The 17,274-nt window shown below is 39.7% G+C and overlaps 1 protein-coding gene across 2 annotated transcripts in view; it reads left to right on the forward strand.

Annotated features, from left to right (window-relative positions):
* Positions 1–17,274, forward strand: part of ENOX1 (ecto-NOX disulfide-thiol exchanger 1) — a 359,071-nt gene that overhangs the window by 110,795 nt on the left and 231,002 nt on the right. For both annotated transcript variants that reach the window (XM_053971584.1, XM_053971585.1), the window contains exon 3: positions 1,275–1,352. The gene's annotated coding sequence lies outside the window, so the exon portion shown is untranslated. The remainder of the gene's footprint in view (positions 1–1,274; positions 1,353–17,274) is intronic.

The following is a 17,274-nucleotide window of genomic DNA, read 5'->3' on the forward strand; positions in this document are numbered from 1 at the left end:
ATTATTGTATTTAGTAGAGATGTTACTAAATGCCTTCTAGGAGGCAAATGCCCAAAAGCAAAGATGCTAATTCAGGCGAGTTTCATCAGTCATTTCAAAAGAGAGGTCATACAGATAAGAGAAATGAACAGTACACAGTATGTGAAGCAGTGACATTCAGTGAGCCCTTGTCACTAGCAGCCATTAGCATGGAGGCCTGCTGCTACGTTTCAGTGCTTTATGTGCTTTTCTTGACCAGGCAGGGAGCCTTCGGAGCACTGCAGCAGTCAGTAGCATACAAGTTATTGTTTCCTTTTTGAATGCTTTATATTTTTAGTACCATTTAGATTTTTCTGTGTCCCCTTGTGCATCTAAATTTTAAAGAGAATCGAAGAATGCATAATTCATATCTGTCCCAGAGGTAATGGAATGACTCAATGATATCTGTGAAGGAGATGATTTTAAATTTCATGTCTTATGCAAGAGGTCATATTTATACAAAAAGTGCAAAAATTGGTCTCAGGGATACCCAGATAATTATGCTTACAATAATAAGTGTGGATTCCAGGTGGGAGTATCACAGGAAGCTTTAGTGTGTTGTGTGTTACCATCCCTTATTATCATGGTTGTCGTGATTGAAAACTTAGCAACTGATAGATCTCAAGCTCTGACTTGTATTTTGACTTGGAATAGCACTTGCAGGAGGTGTGAAAACACAGGTTTGCTTTGATTCTGTTGAAGTATTCATGCAAGATGTGAAGCATTTGTTTACTGCTGAAATTCTTTCCTTCATTTAAAGCAAAAAAGTTGTTTATTGATGTTGGGCAGAACCCACCAGTAGATGCTTTGTCACACAGCACAATTCCACTAGACTATTTCTGCTCTCCTTTCCCAAAAGCCTAGAAGTGCCATGGCTAGAAATAAGTGTCTGGTTCTGTGATATGCTATATATTTGAAAATCCACTTTATGGGCTGTATTACAGACAGTTCAAAGAGAATATAAATTGGTGCAGTATTCTCTCTTTTCTTCTAATCCAGTTCCATATATTCATTACATTTTTACCCTGAAACATATCTTTAAAAACAACTTGCCAGTTTGCATTTTATTTAACTTGGACTTTGCTAAATTTATATAATTGTTATGATCTAGCTGCTCCTGTAGTGTAAAATATTTAATATTCTCTAAACCAGTTCTACTCTGACTTTTAGCATTGTGTATCCAAGGAGACAGCTGATTTTATTTGCTTTTCCTTTGGAAACTTCCTAGTTTTAACTCTGCTTTCCACTTTTTGCAGGATTGGCCATGAGAATTTGTAACATTCCTTTGGAAATACTGTGATGGGGCCACTGAGAAGCTACGTTCCTGTGTACAGGTCTGTAAACTGTATTGTGTTCTATTTGTCATGGTTTAGGAATGGTATTCTCCAATTTAGTGTTCCCACTGAAACCACTCCAAGCTATATGTTGCTCACTCCCCTCCTCTCTCCCTGCTTCATTCCCTCCTTCCCTCCCCGTTCCTCTTCCACTTCCATGGTGGATTGGTGAGGAGAATGGGGGTCACAAAAGATAAAGATCATGAATTGAGATAAGAACAATTTACTGGAAACAGCAATGAGGTAAGAAAATGAACAGTAACAGCAACAATACTAATGATGGAGTGTGTAAGAGAAAGAAATCTTGCTGACCCCCTGGAAACCTCTGACAATACACAGCCACTCCCTCTGCCACGCTACCCCAGTCCAGAAGCAAGTCCTTCCCCCTGTCCTTGGAAGATGACCTGAGGTGGTACAGGATAACGGTGTGGGTCCTAGCCATACCCTATCCTGGCTACTGCAAAAATTAAACCTACCCCAGCTGGAACCAGGATAGTATTTCAGCGTGTAGACCCCTGTGCTGACTTGTTATCTTTTTTATCTTGAATGTCTGCAAGCCAAATCTCATTTTATGCTGGAGAAAGTGTTGTGAAAAATTCATTTTGTTTCTCACCAGATGCTTAGGATGTAACTCTGTTCTGTTACTGTTGTACAGATGTAGAGTAACCCATTCGTCTTTCCTTCGAAGTGAGTGATTGCAGTTTATAGAGTTGAACTGCAGAAAGGAATTGGGCCTGTATGTCATTTTCTTCTCACTGCTATGTCTTTCAGTGTGTTTTGAAGCTGCATTACCCTAAAAGGCCCTGCTATCGATTGCTTCCACCCAGGTTGCTCATATGTGAGCAGCTGACCGCAGTTACAGCTGTGGATATTTTCAGAAGCACACTTAGCAGACAATCAGCAGAATTACTGAGGCTTTTGGGTCAGGAGGAGCTCAGGTTCATGGAAAGTTTACAAAAATGAAAAAAAAAAGTTTATATTTAAGAGACTGTAAAAAGAGCATAATAATAATGACTTGGCTCCTGTAGTGTCAGCATGGCAAGAAGTGGTGAGAAGCCTGTAGCTAATGCTGTGTCCTTGTCAACTGAAATGATAGTGTGGCCAGCAATCACTCTGATTTAGAGGGTAGAAGACACTCCCCTGCATTTCAATATGTTCTTCTATGCAGCTATATAACAGAGAAAAAAATATTTCTTACTGCTTTCAAAGCTGGTACTGAACAGCATTTTAATAGAGATCTGTTAAGAAAAACCTATGGGATCAACCTTTCCATCTGGGTGGTCATACCCTGCTATTGGTCACACTTGGGATCTGTAGGAATTGTATGCCCTAAATAATAGTTTTCAAAAATGTTCATTTTTTAATATCCTGTATTTTATTTGCTTGGTTTATCTTGGCGTGCTTTGGGTGTTGCTGTTCTCCTTGTTGACTCTGTAGTCACATACTGTTTTATTAGTCTGTAGGAATTCTGCAGGGAAAGTAGCCTGTAAGCCTTAAACAAAATCAGATGGATTTAGGAGATGAGAGGTATCCAAAACAACTTTTAATTCATTCTTGGAAATTATTATGATAATAACTTTTAAAGCCAACACAGCTCCAAGACACTTTAGAAACTCTTTGAACCTAGATGTAAACCTCACACAAGGGCACAGCTTCTGTAATGAGCGAAAGCCCTACATCAGACTGGTTGAGATACTGCAGATACCAATCTGATAGTGCTGCCTTGGGCCTGTGTTGAGTGAAAGCTCTGTGTTCAAAAATAAGTAGCTTTTTACTGTAATTGAACGACTGTTGAATGATCTGTGTCATCCCAAGGCTTTGACTACACTGCTTCTTTCTTTAATGATGATACCCCTTCAGGCAAAATTTGTGGTTTTCTTAGACGGGGATGGGGAGAAAGAAGTGCAAAACACTGGAAGACATTTTGGATCAAGGGAGAAAACTAGTTGCAGTTGGCATTTGCGTACTTTACTAGTAGCAACCGCAGCTTTACAAAATCTTCCTTTCCAGACCTGTCTATGAGTGTTGTTTGAATCATGCCTCACCTAAGGCTTCCAAGAGTTACTGCTAAAATTGCCAAAGCAAAGTGAAGTTAGGCCTGCGTCTTAATAATGTGATACAAATGCAATCAACAGCTGCCATGTGGAGAATTTTTAGGCAAGTCATTTGTCTAAAACACATTTTAAAAGTTCCCTTGTTCAGCAGTCTAGTTCTTGGAAAATTGTGATGTACATACAAATTAGTATTGTGACATTTAAAAAGAGGAGAAATATGAGATTCATTTGATATATGTACATGTTAAAAGTATGTATTTTAAGAGGCATAAAGTAGTTGGGTATGGGTGTGATGTACCTTCATTATAATGCAGAAGCAAAGGAAAACCAATTAAATTAAAAGGCAAGACAGTTCTACTGAAAAGGCGATAGAAGGTATAATTTCCCCTTGGAAAGTATTGCCCTGAGGTATTGTCAAAGGTATTCCCAGAAATAGATATTTACATCAATAAGAATGCCATCACAGATATATTTTGCATATTATACCTTTATAAAGAAGTTACAGCAGTTACACAGCAGTGGCAGAAGGCTGAACTCATTGATCCTCAGCCTGGGATCTGGGTGAAGCTTCTTCTGCTACTATGTAGGTATCTTTTGTACCACTTCTCTGCAGTGTCTGGTATTGATGTTGAATGGAAACAGGATAGATGATCTAGCTAAATAATTAGTTTAACCTGGGTCAGCTATTTCCTTTTATCCCATGTCTTTCACTGCAAATTTCAAGGTTTTTTTTGTCATTTGCAAGTATCTCCTCCTCTTGTTTTCTTAATCTCTTGTTTATTTCCTGCATATGATCCCTCAACTCATTCCCCAGAGGGGCCTCTTTTTTCCTGAGGTCTTTATTACTTTTTATTGCTTTGTTGGAGTTTTATTAATTTATTGCTCAAGTTTCTAAAGTTTTCTGTTTGGGTCACTAAATACCTCTTAGGGTGTCCTCAAACCTTTGCCCTTGACACTCCTGTGGTGAAACAAGTATCATGGTTTTACAGGGAGCAGAGAAAAACCGAAGTGGTGAAAACAGTTCACGGCCACCACATGGGATGAGGAGGCTCTGACTCCTGGGGCTGGGCTCCTCTGCCCTGTCCTCCTGTTACAACCTCCTGGGCACACGCTCAGCGTGGGCTGGCTCCTGGGGAAGTTTGGTGGGGGGAGCACTGCTCCGTTGTCTTGCTGCTTCTCAAGTGAAGAAATCATAACTGGCAAAACACAAATCTGTCAAAAAACATAGGAGGGAAAGGGAGAAGGGAGAGTGAGAGTCTAGGGAGGACACTTTTCTACCCTAGCGTGTATTCATGGCAACTGTACCTTTGATCTCCATACTGCTGCTGCACATGGACCTGCTGCTGCACTGGATAAAAATGCAGGCACACATAAAGCCATGCTGCCGGAAAGGCCAAACTCTGCGCCACCAGGCTTTGCTCAGGGCTCAGCTGTCCCACCAGAGGCTCCTGTGGAGGATTGCAATGAGAAAGCAGAGGGAGCTGGTGTACAAAACAGGACTGTGAAGGAGCATGGTTATCTTTGTGCATCTTACATGTAAATTACCTGGCTACAAAGAGACAGGAAGGAAAGGGGATGTTACTGCCTGGAAATATGCCATGAGTGCATTTGATACATATATTTGAATTATTGAAAAGATGGAAACAAAATAGTTTGGTAGCTGGAGAAAATCTGTAAGCAAGATGCTTGAAGGAAATATGGGAAGATAAAATGGGAAGGTGGGGGAAGTGAATCTCACAAAGCTGCCATGGAGGGAGAATTGTATTTTATTAGAACATAAATCCAAACAAGACTGTGATTTTGTAAAGACTGTGATTTTGTAAAGACTCTTGTGTCCAAATCATGAGTCTTATGTGCAACCTAATTATAAACACAATGAGCTGGTGCAAGGACTTGAGCACAAGTCTTGTAAGGAGTGACTGGTGGAGCTGGGGGTGTTTGAAAAAAAAGGAGGCTCAGGGGAGACCTCATCACTCTCTACAACTGCCTGTAAGGAGGGTGTAGTGAGGTGAGAGTTCGTCTCTTCTCCCATGTAACAAGCAGTGGGGTAAGAGGAAACAGCCTCCAGTTGCACCAGGGAAGGTTTAGATTGGATATTAAGAAAAAAATCTTCACTGAAAGGATTGGAACAGCACTGGAACAGGCTGTCCAGGAAGGTGGTGGAGTCACCATTCCTGAAAGTGTCCAAAAAACATGGGCATGTGGCACTTAGGGACATGGTGGGAAACATGGCCCTGCTGGGTTAACAGTTGGACTTGATGATCTTGGAGGCCTTTTCCAACCTCAACAATTCAATGATTTTACATGCATTTATTATTTTCATTTTTGAATGGTGGCTCAGAGTGTCTGTTACCATCTGGCTCTGATTTTTTGTTGCCCACAGCAAGCCACAGAACAAGTTATTATGAGAAAATCTAGAATGGCAGTTTGCTCATCTGAGTAAGAGCTGTGGCCAGAGGTACTGCAAGAGACTGAAATTCATATGTATGCAGGGAAAACAAACCAGCAACCACCCCAGTCAACCGATTGACCTTCTGCTGGATTTTATGTTTTGAGTTCTTTTCAAGGTATTTCTAGGACTGGTTGCAAGTACCTCCTCCGCTGAAGGAACAGTCTAGAAATATCCTTATCCCTGTTGTTTAATGATAGCTACTTCCCAAAAGAATGGGAAACCAGTTGAGAGACTCCTGCAAACTAAGCAAAGTTTTCATAGGGTCAGATGAGGAGTAAGGCTCTTTACTTGCGTCATTCTGGTGCCATCATCTTCTGCTTTAAAGTGGCGCTTTGATGATAATCTTTGCTGATCTTAATTCCTGAGGCAAAACATAAAAAGAAGGGATATCTTTAGTGTCAGTGGTCAAGAACACCCTCGGGACACCAAAGATAATTTGGTTAATTTGCCTTCACTACCAGCAAGAGTTGTCCAGATAATCAGAGAGAGATGTTTATCCAATCTTCCAGTAAGGAATTATTCAGTGCCACCCCATGTAGTCTTTTCCAAACCTACACAACACTTGGGTATTTCTAAAATCCACATTTTGCTCTATTTGCTCCAGAGGAAGCATTTTGGTGTCTTATTTATAGTGAAGCTAGAGAACAGTTGAACGTAATTTTCTTTATGGTAATCTTTCAAATATTAGAAGGGAAAATTACTTTACATTGTATCTGATTTAAGTTGTTCCTCTATTTTTCAGAAAAAAACATTTGCAGATCTTATAGGTCCCATTTAAAATACTTTTCCCTGTTTTCACCTTCCATGTGTTGCTAAATTCTTGATACAGGTGCCAGCATTAAGAAGCTGAATATAGTCAATACGACTTTCAGATAATACAAATTATGTAAATTAAGCCCAGAATTTAAAAGTTCAGTAATTAATTATGGAGCTACACCCTCAGCCAAAATGACCCCAATCCATATTATGCCTCAGCTGTGTGTAAGTGGAGTCACTGCTAGTGCCTTCTCTTCTCTTCCATCAGTTAAACTCTCTCAGTGTGATACTGGGTAATGAATGACGCTGTTGGAGAAGCACTAAGTGTGCAACTGATGGTTCTCAGCATATGGATAATGGCACATCTTGCACCTTTTCATTGCCCACATTCTGCCTGCACAGAGATAGCTGAACAATAGATGAGGTGAAATGGCGGCCGAAGCACATTTCAGAAACAATAATTGTCCATTAGGTCCCTCTAAAAGAAAGACAGCAAAGAACTGCTAAGTTTTTCATCCCTAAGGCTCTCAGACGAATCAATCACAAGTCATGAATAATAATAATAGAAGAGGGAGGACAGCTGTTCAACCGAGCACCATGAGTATTGACACCTTCCAGGAGGAGTAATCCCCTTGACCAAAGCAGGTGTCACAATAAGATAAAAGTCATAAGCTCAAGCTCCAGTGATAGTCTGTTGCCATATACAGAAAGATATGAATTGATTTTGCTTCTGAAAGGCAGTTAAAACATCTTCTCCAGCTGAGAGGAAAAATCTACTGTCACCACTGTTCAAGTCTCCAGAAACAGCAGTGATATATGAAGAGGTAACAAGGAAGACAAGGATTGTTCATATGGCCAAGCACCAACCAAAATGAACATTTCTCCTGCTTTTTACCTAAAGTATGAAAAAAGGCTACCTGTTCAAATAGTAAACATTAAAGGATTTTTTGGAATTGGTTTACATGACAGCAAATAATAGAATCTTAGAATCATTTAGGTTGAAAAAGACGGTTAAGATCATCAAGTCCAACCCTCACCCCATCACTGCTGAGTCCACCAGTAAACCATGTCCCTAAGTGCCACATCTACACATCCTTTAAATACCTCTAGGGATGGTAACTCTGCTATTTTCCCTGGGCAACCTATTCCATTTACTTGATAACTCTTCTAATGAAGAATTTCCTCTAATATCCAAGCTAAACCTCCCCTGGTATAACTTGAGGTCATTTCCTTTTGTCCTGTCACTTGTTATTTGGGAGCAGAGGTTGACCCCACCTCAGAACAACCTCCTTTCAGGCAGTTGTAGAGAGCAATAAGATCTCCCTGAGCCTCCTCCAGGCTAAACAACCCCAGCTCCCTCAGCCACTCCTCATAAGACTTGAGCTCTAGAACTTTTACTATCTTCCTTGCTCTTCTCTGGACATGCCCCAGCACTTGAGAGGTCCAGAACTGAACACAGCACTTGAGGTGTGGCCTCAACAATGCTGAGTGCAGGGGGATGGCCACTACCCTAATCCTACTGGCTACGTAATTTCTGAATGATGGCAAGTTTGATCCTACGATTAATATATTCACATTGCTATCAGCATTAGAAACTGCCTGTGATAAGTATTCAGCTCCTTTTTGTCAGCCTTGTAAAAACTCTTCAACACCTGCTTAATTTAGGACCAAGCTTTGCTCATCTTCAGAATTCAAAGCTGAGCAAAGTCAAATCAATATCATAAGTAATAGTAAGGCAAAGTCTTGATTTTGGTAAAGTTCCAGCCTTCTTTCTAGGCTGAGGTGTAGCACATGCAGTACTTCTGAGATTGAGAATCCCAAGGCATACTGCTCCAGAATGACTCAGGTTTCTAGGCCCAGTAATCACTTCAGAAAAGGGAAAATACAGAGGAAGTGACTACTAGATGCCACCAGTTAAAAAACTAACCAGAATCAAAAAACAAAACTTAAAGGAAAGGAAACCATGTCAACTTGAATTGACTATATGGAAGAAATGACCCAAAAATGGTTGTAGGGAACCATTCAGGAAATAATGTGTTCCTACTTAATGTAATTCATCCCACATTCAGAAAAAAAACCCAAAAGACCACTGAATATTGAGTTCAAGAAGTGTTATGAGAATCTGAGGAATCTTGACCAACTTTGCTCAAACAGCAAAAATGAAAGTAGAAAGATGAAAGGATATCTTGGGTCAAGCTAGTCTTTAACTCTGAGCCTTCAGAATACTATTAAAAATTAACTAAGGAAAAGGTAATACATACTATTGCTCAAAATATCCTAGAACTAAAAAAAAAAAATGTTCTTCATCTAAGTAGCCACAGGTTTTTTTCCTAGAACTATCCTAGAAAATTAGGAAGTAGCTTGAGGGTCCTGCAGCTGTATCACTTGTACTGACACTTCCCATTAGAGCTGTGGCTGACCCATTTCTGAGGGTCTCCACTGATGGAGATTCTTTGAGCAATTAATTCCAATGCCTAATTTTTCTTACAATTAGAAAAAATGCTTTTTTTCTTTTCTTAACTTGGGAGTTACTTCTCTCCTACCTGGAATGAAGAAGAATAGGTTATTCCCTTTGTTCTTTCAAACATATTTGAAATTTTCAGTGTGTTTTGTCATGTTTCCCCAAGTTTTGTCTTCTTTGCATTAATCGACAAACTATTCCTTCAATTTTACCATGTTTTTAAGAGTAATCGCTGTCAGTCAGTTACATCCTCCTTAAAATGTGGCATCCAACACTTCACCTAAGGTTATGGTTGAACTCTTTCCAAAACAAAGTAATAAAGGAAAATGCCCTCTTGTAGTCTTGTAGATAGCATTCTCCTTTATATTTCTAATAAGATATTCATACATATGTGACAGCGACTGTTGAAGCTTGTGATCTACTGGCTAACCTCAGGTCTTGCACAGCAAGACAAGCCTATTTGGTTATTTCCCACTGAGTGTTTGCTAAGTTAACTGTTTCTGACCTCACCTCCCAAAGGTAATTGCCAGCAGCTCTAAGATTTTCTGTCAGTGATATATGTATTCTAGGGTGAAATTTGTAAGGCCTAGACAATTTGAAAAAATTAACTTATCTCAGTTCTTTCTAATCTATTTTATACTATTATGAGCTGAATCGCCATTCCTTTGTCTTCAGTGTTCACTTTTGTGGCTCTCTGATTACCACTGATCCTGCAAATAGCTTTTTCTCCTGATGTGTGCAAACCAACTCTCTTCTCCCTCTTGCTAATAGTGGTTTCTTACTATGGTACTTGGTGGTTTTCTTAGGAAATTTTCCTGCCTTTACAGCCCCCAACAAAAGTACACAAAAATGTTACACAGACTAGATGAAGGGCATTGAAGGACAATTTTCCTAATATGGGGCTTCACAGAGGCACTAGAATTACAAGAGCAGTTGAAGGTAATTATGACAGTATTGACAAGTTGCACTCAGATGTCCCTATGCTTACAGTCTCAGAGAAAACCTGACCTGATCTAATTGAAACAAGAATCAGCACTAAAGAGAATAAAAGAAAACATTTCAGAGGGACAAAGGATCTTGAATGAAAAGATCAAGTATTAAATCAAGGAGAGGGCTGACGGAAATATGGCATCCTGTTTGTAAAATTGACTGATATCATGTGTTTTGCTTAAAGGAGACTTAATTGCTTCATAATGCCATTCTTTAATGTTTTAGACCTACTAATTCACTTTAGTTAATAATGATGTTCTGTATTCCTGTCAGTCCATGAAAACATCCTGAGCATTGCTCTCTTCACCCAGCTTTTTTACTCTTTTGAGGTGACAAGGAAACAAGGGGAGAAGAGAAAATTACAGAATAACAGGTTAATGATGTTGTTTATTCTGCAATGAGTTCTTAAGCCATTGCCCAGTATTCTTTTATTTTTGTGGGTTTTTTTTGTCTGTTTTGTGGAGGGTTTTTTTGTGTGTTTGTTTGTTTGTTTTTTGGTTTTGTTTTTGTTTTTTGGGGATTTTTGGGGAGGGTTGTGTGAACTCTTCAGCAATATTTCTGAAATCCTGGCCAAAGTTCTGCACACCAGCTCCTGTCAGGCTCTTGTGTCTGTCACACATGAGTGAGATCAATCAAATGCCCTATCTGTTCCCAATGAAGTGTAGATATACGGAGAGACCTGGTTGTTCTCTTGTTCTGGGGCACGAAGCATTTTGAACTTCTGATCTTTCTATAATCCTTCCAGGAGCATTCCTCTTTAATGCTATAGGCCTTTGCCTCCAGATGGTCACTCCTGCAAACCTTCCACCATTAATGCACCTTTGATTTTTCCACCCCTGTAGCTCTGTGTGTAGGTTGAAGTGAGTTGGGATTTCTATCCAGGAAATTTGTCTCTGTCAAGAGCCATAAAATCAGCAGGCAGCTTGCAGTGCCACAGGATGGGCTTTCAGAAAAAAAAAGTTAATGTTTGATAGCCAAATGCAATATAGTATTTTAAGGTCTTAAAGTAGTAAAAAATCTCCACAAGTCAACATGGATGTCCTTTATGAGAGCATTTTGTTTCTTTGGAGGTGTTTCACTGCATATTCTGAAGATTCACTTGACTGTTGATAGTCTCACAATGCATGACATGCTTAAGACTGTGGAGCCTGAATCAAAGTAGAGGGTTTTACCTTAGCAGCCTGTGGCTTGTTCAGAGGCTTTTCCTCACTTCCTTACTTCTCCACTTGTACTTCACTCTGCAGAATTTCCCGCAAAGTTGAAATCTTTGGTTTATATTTCGGTCTACCAGGATTCAGGTGCTCAGTGAGAGCCCATAGGCCTACGGCTAAGGGTTTACCTCTACACAGTGGAAGAGTTCCCTCTGTCCATTTTCCAAGCCAACCAGAAGCTGTGTAGCACAGTTAGCAAGAAGCTGAGTACAAGCTCATAAATTGCCATGATTGGCAGTGTTCGTTAGCTCTGACTCAGCGCAGTCAACTTGGCCTTAGCACTGCTGGTGAGTTTACATGGCTTCCAGTTGTTTCCAACCCAGAACAGAACAAACACTCAGTGGGCTGGTGTCATCACCCACACCATGCTACAGTAGACTTTGCACAACATTTAAAGTGCCACAGAGCCCTGAAAACAGAGTACTCTGTGAACAGAGAAGCAGCCTCCTTCAATGGATTAATGTCGCCTGTCCCTTAAAAGTCCCGCCTCAGTTTCCCAGCTACCCCTCAGGTCCCCGTGGGCGAGGGGCAGTGCGCGCTGTGGAGGCGCGTCGGTGCCAGCTGGCAGGGCTGCCCATACCTGCCCATCAGCTGTGCCCAGGCACAGCTCACCTTGGCTGCTCTGCCTGCCTCCCTCTCCCTAGGCAGCAATTTGTGTGCAGCTTCACCGTCCGGCTGCTGGTTTTCATTAAACTTCCAGTAATGAAATTACCTCTTGTGACTTCTCTCCAACTTTTATGCTGGCTCAAAAGTGGGTTCAGATTTGCTACTGCCCCTGTTCTACCAGGAAAGGTGTAATAGATGGACAGGCAGAGGTTCAGTTAAAAATAACCACAGTGAACAAGAATCAGACTTGCTCTTTGCACTTAGACTGCATTTTTATATTATTTTGATACTGTATTACACAGATATGATCTGGGAGCATACTGCCTTCAGCTCTCATTTCCACACTCATCACCAGAGGCTGCCCTCCCTTTGGCAGAGCTTAAAGGCTCAGCAGATTCTTTGTAAGTGGGAACTGAGAAATTATTCATGTTAAAAGAACCATTTTTTTAATTTTTTTTTTTTTAATGACCCTAGTATGGTTTTGGGTATAGCCAGGCAAATGATTGAACTGAGGCAGTTGGGGGAATGTGGTGGAGGGGGGAATGGGTCAGAAACAAGGCCCTGTGCTACTCACCAACATCGAGAACTTTATATCCCTCAGTGCAAAGGTGTTACCAGAAACAATACCATGCCCCTTAGTCCCCTTATTTCTTGTTTTGTCTCCACAGTGTGGTAGCTTATAGAAGCCAGTCCCAGGAGAGAAATTGAACAATAAAAAAAGTGAATTTGTAAACTGATGGAAACATTTTTTACAAGAAAATTGAAAATTTTGCATTTGCTTGATGTCTTGATGTTCTTCTCTATTTGTCACATCTCAGCTTTCATTACTACGTGATCTCCCCAGTACTTTGTTGTTCATATTCCTTGTTCAGTATAGGAGGTGACCAAAAATTTTCACTTTAGATCTTCCAAGAGGTGAGATAAAGAGCAAAAAAGTTTGATCTCTATAAGATTTAACTGTGTTGTGGTCTGTAGCTGAGTCAATTACTTTGGGTATCAATAGTATGACAAAAAATTCAAGGCCACTTTGGCTTGCCTGTGGAAAATGACAAATATAATGAGGAACATAAATCCCATTGCCTTCATGTTTGTTTTGTTTTTCTTCATGGAAGAGTTGACTGATGTGACTAGAGCATTTTGCCCTTGGGATTATTACTAGCTGCTTAATCAAGGAAATCTGAGTAATTTGATTATGTTGCCAACTCTTCTCTGGTCCCCAGTCCAGCTGAGACACGTTACAGATAGGACAAGATTTGAAACTACATTCCTTTTCAAAGCATTGTTTGGTGAAGAAGCAAAGAGCATTACCGCTTTAAGAGAATCTGTCACCTTGTCCTCTAGAAGAAAGGCAAAAACAATCTTTTCCAATAATGCACCTGTTATCTCCCTCCTGGAATTTATCAGGCAAGAAACGTATTGATCCAATTTGCAGGTTGCAGCCTGCAGTTCTCTAAACATGCCCAGACCCCTGGCACATGATGATGGCCAGAACTGAGTCTGAATTTAGTTTGCAGACATGTACCTACCCACCCTGCTTTCTCCCTTGTGGATGCTGTAATTTTTACAATCCAAGCAACCTAAAGTAGAAGAAAATTCCTTTGTTTAAACTCATTAATTTTAACTCCATTTTTTAGGAAATTCTCTTAGTGTTTTTCTCCATGGTTTCTCACCAGCTGTGAATTTGGAGCAAAAAATAGTGCATGGAAGTGTTTATATCTAAGCAAAATATGCTTGATTTGAGTTAAAAAAAAATCTAGAAACTTTTTTTTCTATTTATTATTTATGAATTGTTGTCATTTCTTAATGAAGACAGTATTTTGTTTACATAGAACTGGCACTTCACTTTTAATCTCTAGGCCTGATCTTTAGGATTGCTTTTTAAGATAACAGACACGTTGACTTCTCAGAAAACACTGTTGTAATGATTCACTGTGCTGTACCAATCATTATCAAACAAAAATGAATGTGAAATCATTCATTTTCTGATCGATTTAGAGTGTGACAGATAAATCTTCCTTGTTTGTTAGAAACCACTTAAGAGAGGCTACTATGGCAACAAAATTAATGACAAAGAAGGAAGCTGTTAATTAATTGTTCAGGCTGACTAGAATAAGAAAATCCCAAATCTTTGCTGAACCCATTTACTACCATCCCAATCACTCTTGGTTATTTATTTGAAGAGCTAGTCCACCTTTTTACTGTACTGGAAAACGAAAGACTTTTATGATAATAGAATTGAAAGGGCACACGGACTTCATTAGCCTTCCCCCTGTGATCCTGTTGGACGTGATCGCTGAAGTTTGGGTCATGCTCACAGTGATCCTCTCGGCTGCTGATAATTTGATGAATAAAGCTGATAATGCCTTTAAGCCACTAAGGGCATAAACAAATGGGAGTAGTCCCGGCCTCAAGAGGTTTACAGTCCACAAAGCTGATACATGCCAAGCAAAAAGTGATACATTGGGATGCTGGCAAAAAGGGTATTTCCAGTTGCTTTTTGAAATAGTCCTGGGATGCTACCAGAGAAATTATGTTGATGTGTGTTAGTAGGCATGAGATGAGCTGAGGAATACGTGATCTCCTCGGGAAGAGAGGAAGAACTCTTGGGATGCCTGTAGGCAGTTAAGTATATGAACTAGAGCAGTTTCCTTACTACTAAAGTTTGCATCTTATGCTCTATAAAGCAGGATTGATATGTTTTCTACAACAGGAGGATCAGTCAACAAACTGATTCGAGGCGTAACTTACAGAGACACTGATCCATTTTCCTTTCCAGAAAAAATTACGGTTTGAGAAAATAAATACATCTCTATAGAGTTCAGAGCATGAAAATTTAGGCACTGTCCATTTTTATATTTATTTAACTGAAAAAGCTGGTCATATGGTGGAAATGCATATGGCCAGAACCCTGTAAAGTCTATTACCATATGGCCAAAACTCTGCTTTTCCAGAGAATTTTGATAGGTGGGTAAGGTCTCTGCTGCTCTGAAGTGGGGTGAGGAGATATCATGTAGCAATAGGATGCTCTTTCTCCCTTCCTGTTTGGCATTGTTTACTTTCTTGTCAGCTTTCCAGACATATGACAATTGACCTTCTAAAGTATCACATCTATGGAATTAGAAGCTTATGAAATATGAACTGGAGAACCAAAGAGTACCCACTTTGAATTCCAGAATGAAATTCCTTTAACAGTTGATTCTTCTTCACAAAGGCAACAATTTTGCCTCTGAATAAATTAGGAACAAGCTTCCAAAGCTGTGACAGGAATCAGAAGTAGTGATTGAACAACTGAGAAGCATTTTCTTTTCTGTAATATTCCTTCAACAAAGAGCTAAAACCAGATTACTGAAACAAAAGTATGAACCTAAATGCTGCTTACAACAGTATATTACATTTTTCTCCTGGTGGAGCCCAAGGAGTTGTTACTCTAGTGGCTCTTTCCCCACTAGGTTATGTAATTTCTCTATTAGATCAAAAGGTTACACTATAAAACAAAAGTGCTGTGAGTTGACATTTCAAAAAAAGGTGGCTTCTCACAAGCGGTGAAGAAGTGTGCTCCATAGCAACATGTAGTTTTGCAACACTGTGAGCCTTGTCTTCTCACAGCCATATATTTGTGCACATATATATCCACATATATATGTTTATGTGTAGGAGGGTTACCTACTGTGCAGGAAATGATCATGGTTTTCTTGGACAAAACTCTGATTTATGTCACGTGGCTAAGAGGGCTTTGTGGGTACATGTGATGATGGCTGTAAGCAATGTCTGTTGAGAGGAGATGTTCCCTTACTTGAAAGTAGCCATTAGAATATTTCTTCCCTTCTCTCATTCTAATGTTTACAAATCTTAGCTGATTATTTGCTAGCTAAGGAGGGGAAGAGGAAAAAGCCTCAATGCAAATAGCAGCAAGGGGATTCTTTTTCAGTCAATAATAAAGATATCAAAGGCCATCCTGTTTTCCAGGTGCTCTTCTGTTTCTGCTGCTTATGATATCTCCACCAAACATGGTGCCATCAGTCAGCTATGGTGTGGTGGATTCATGAATATTTACCAATTTGCAAATTATGCGTGGAGAGCTCTTAGCATAGCTGTTTCTTTGTCTTTCTGCTTTTCTTCTTTCACTAATGATTTTAAATGTTTACATGCCTAGCATCAGAGGCTGTATTCTATGCTTGCCGTTTGCCTTTGTACACCAATTAGGTCTTTGTAATTTAAATGATGTTTTATTTGTTGATTTGGAAGCATCCTTGTTGGTAGAATGCGGTTTTCTTCATCCTGCAACTGTTCTTTGATATAATGATTTATTAAGGTACTAGGAGAAATATTGATCTTGCTAATAGCTTCTGCTTTGCCACAGAATGCCTTACATTTCACTCGCTGAAAGGGCCATATTCCTTTCCTCTTCATCTGATTGACCATAAATGCTTTGGCCTTTCCCCAGCAATTATCAAAGCAGTGGGTAAAAGTCAACTATTTATAGACTAATTAGAGAATTTAGCATGTCCAAATGTGTACTTTACATAGCACAAAGAGTTAGAGGACAGCACTTAGAAATTAGGGAGTGGGTCCATACTGCTCAAAAACGAATTAGCAAATTCTGAGGAGTTATGTATTTATTATCGATTAGGACAATCTTTCTGGGAATTGCTATGTGGAGTTATGTGCTGGACCTGTGATTTATTAATGGCATTAATGCTTACATTACATTGGTATTTTCACTGTATTCTCTGTCGTCTATTCTAACCTCCTCTTTCTTGAGAAAGCTTTCTAATGTTAATGCCTGCAAGGTGGTGGGGAAGGCATCAATTTTGTAACCCAGCTGGAGCTGATTCCTTTTGTAGTTTTTATTAACCACCTAGGAAAATGCATAATTTCTATAGTAACTACAAATGCTGATAGGGAATAGGGGACAACTCCATGGAAAATATGGGACAAGGCTTTTAAGGGTTCAGGAAAATGAAGCCAAATGGAGGTGAAGGTGACCAGATCAGCTGTGGGTTAGTGTCTCCATTAGGCTGCTTGAGGCTGTGGATACAGCATTACGAGAAACAGTTTCCTATATTTAATCTTATTGGGGCATTCTTGTTTTATCCCATTTTGCCCAGTTTGGGCATCTGTAGACTTATGTTGCAAACTTATAATAGTGAAAACATATTAGTAGAGGCATGTTAATTTTTATGCTTCACAGTTAGAACTAATTTCTGGCTATTTCACGATCAGAAAGACTTTGCCTGCAGGGGGAACACTATTAGAAATCATTTTTTTATGGTCCTTTAAAAAATTTCCTCCAATGAAAACTGCTGAAAAGAGAACACAAAACAAGTTTTGCTGCTGTTCATAAATGTCACTTGCTTCTGTGCAATTACATACTCCTGAAACTCTGGCCAGA

The sequence above is a fragment of the Vidua macroura genome, chromosome 2, assembly GCF_024509145.1.
Source record: "Vidua macroura isolate BioBank_ID:100142 chromosome 2, ASM2450914v1, whole genome shotgun sequence".
NCBI classification, from domain to species: domain Eukaryota; kingdom Metazoa; phylum Chordata; class Aves; order Passeriformes; family Viduidae; genus Vidua; species Vidua macroura.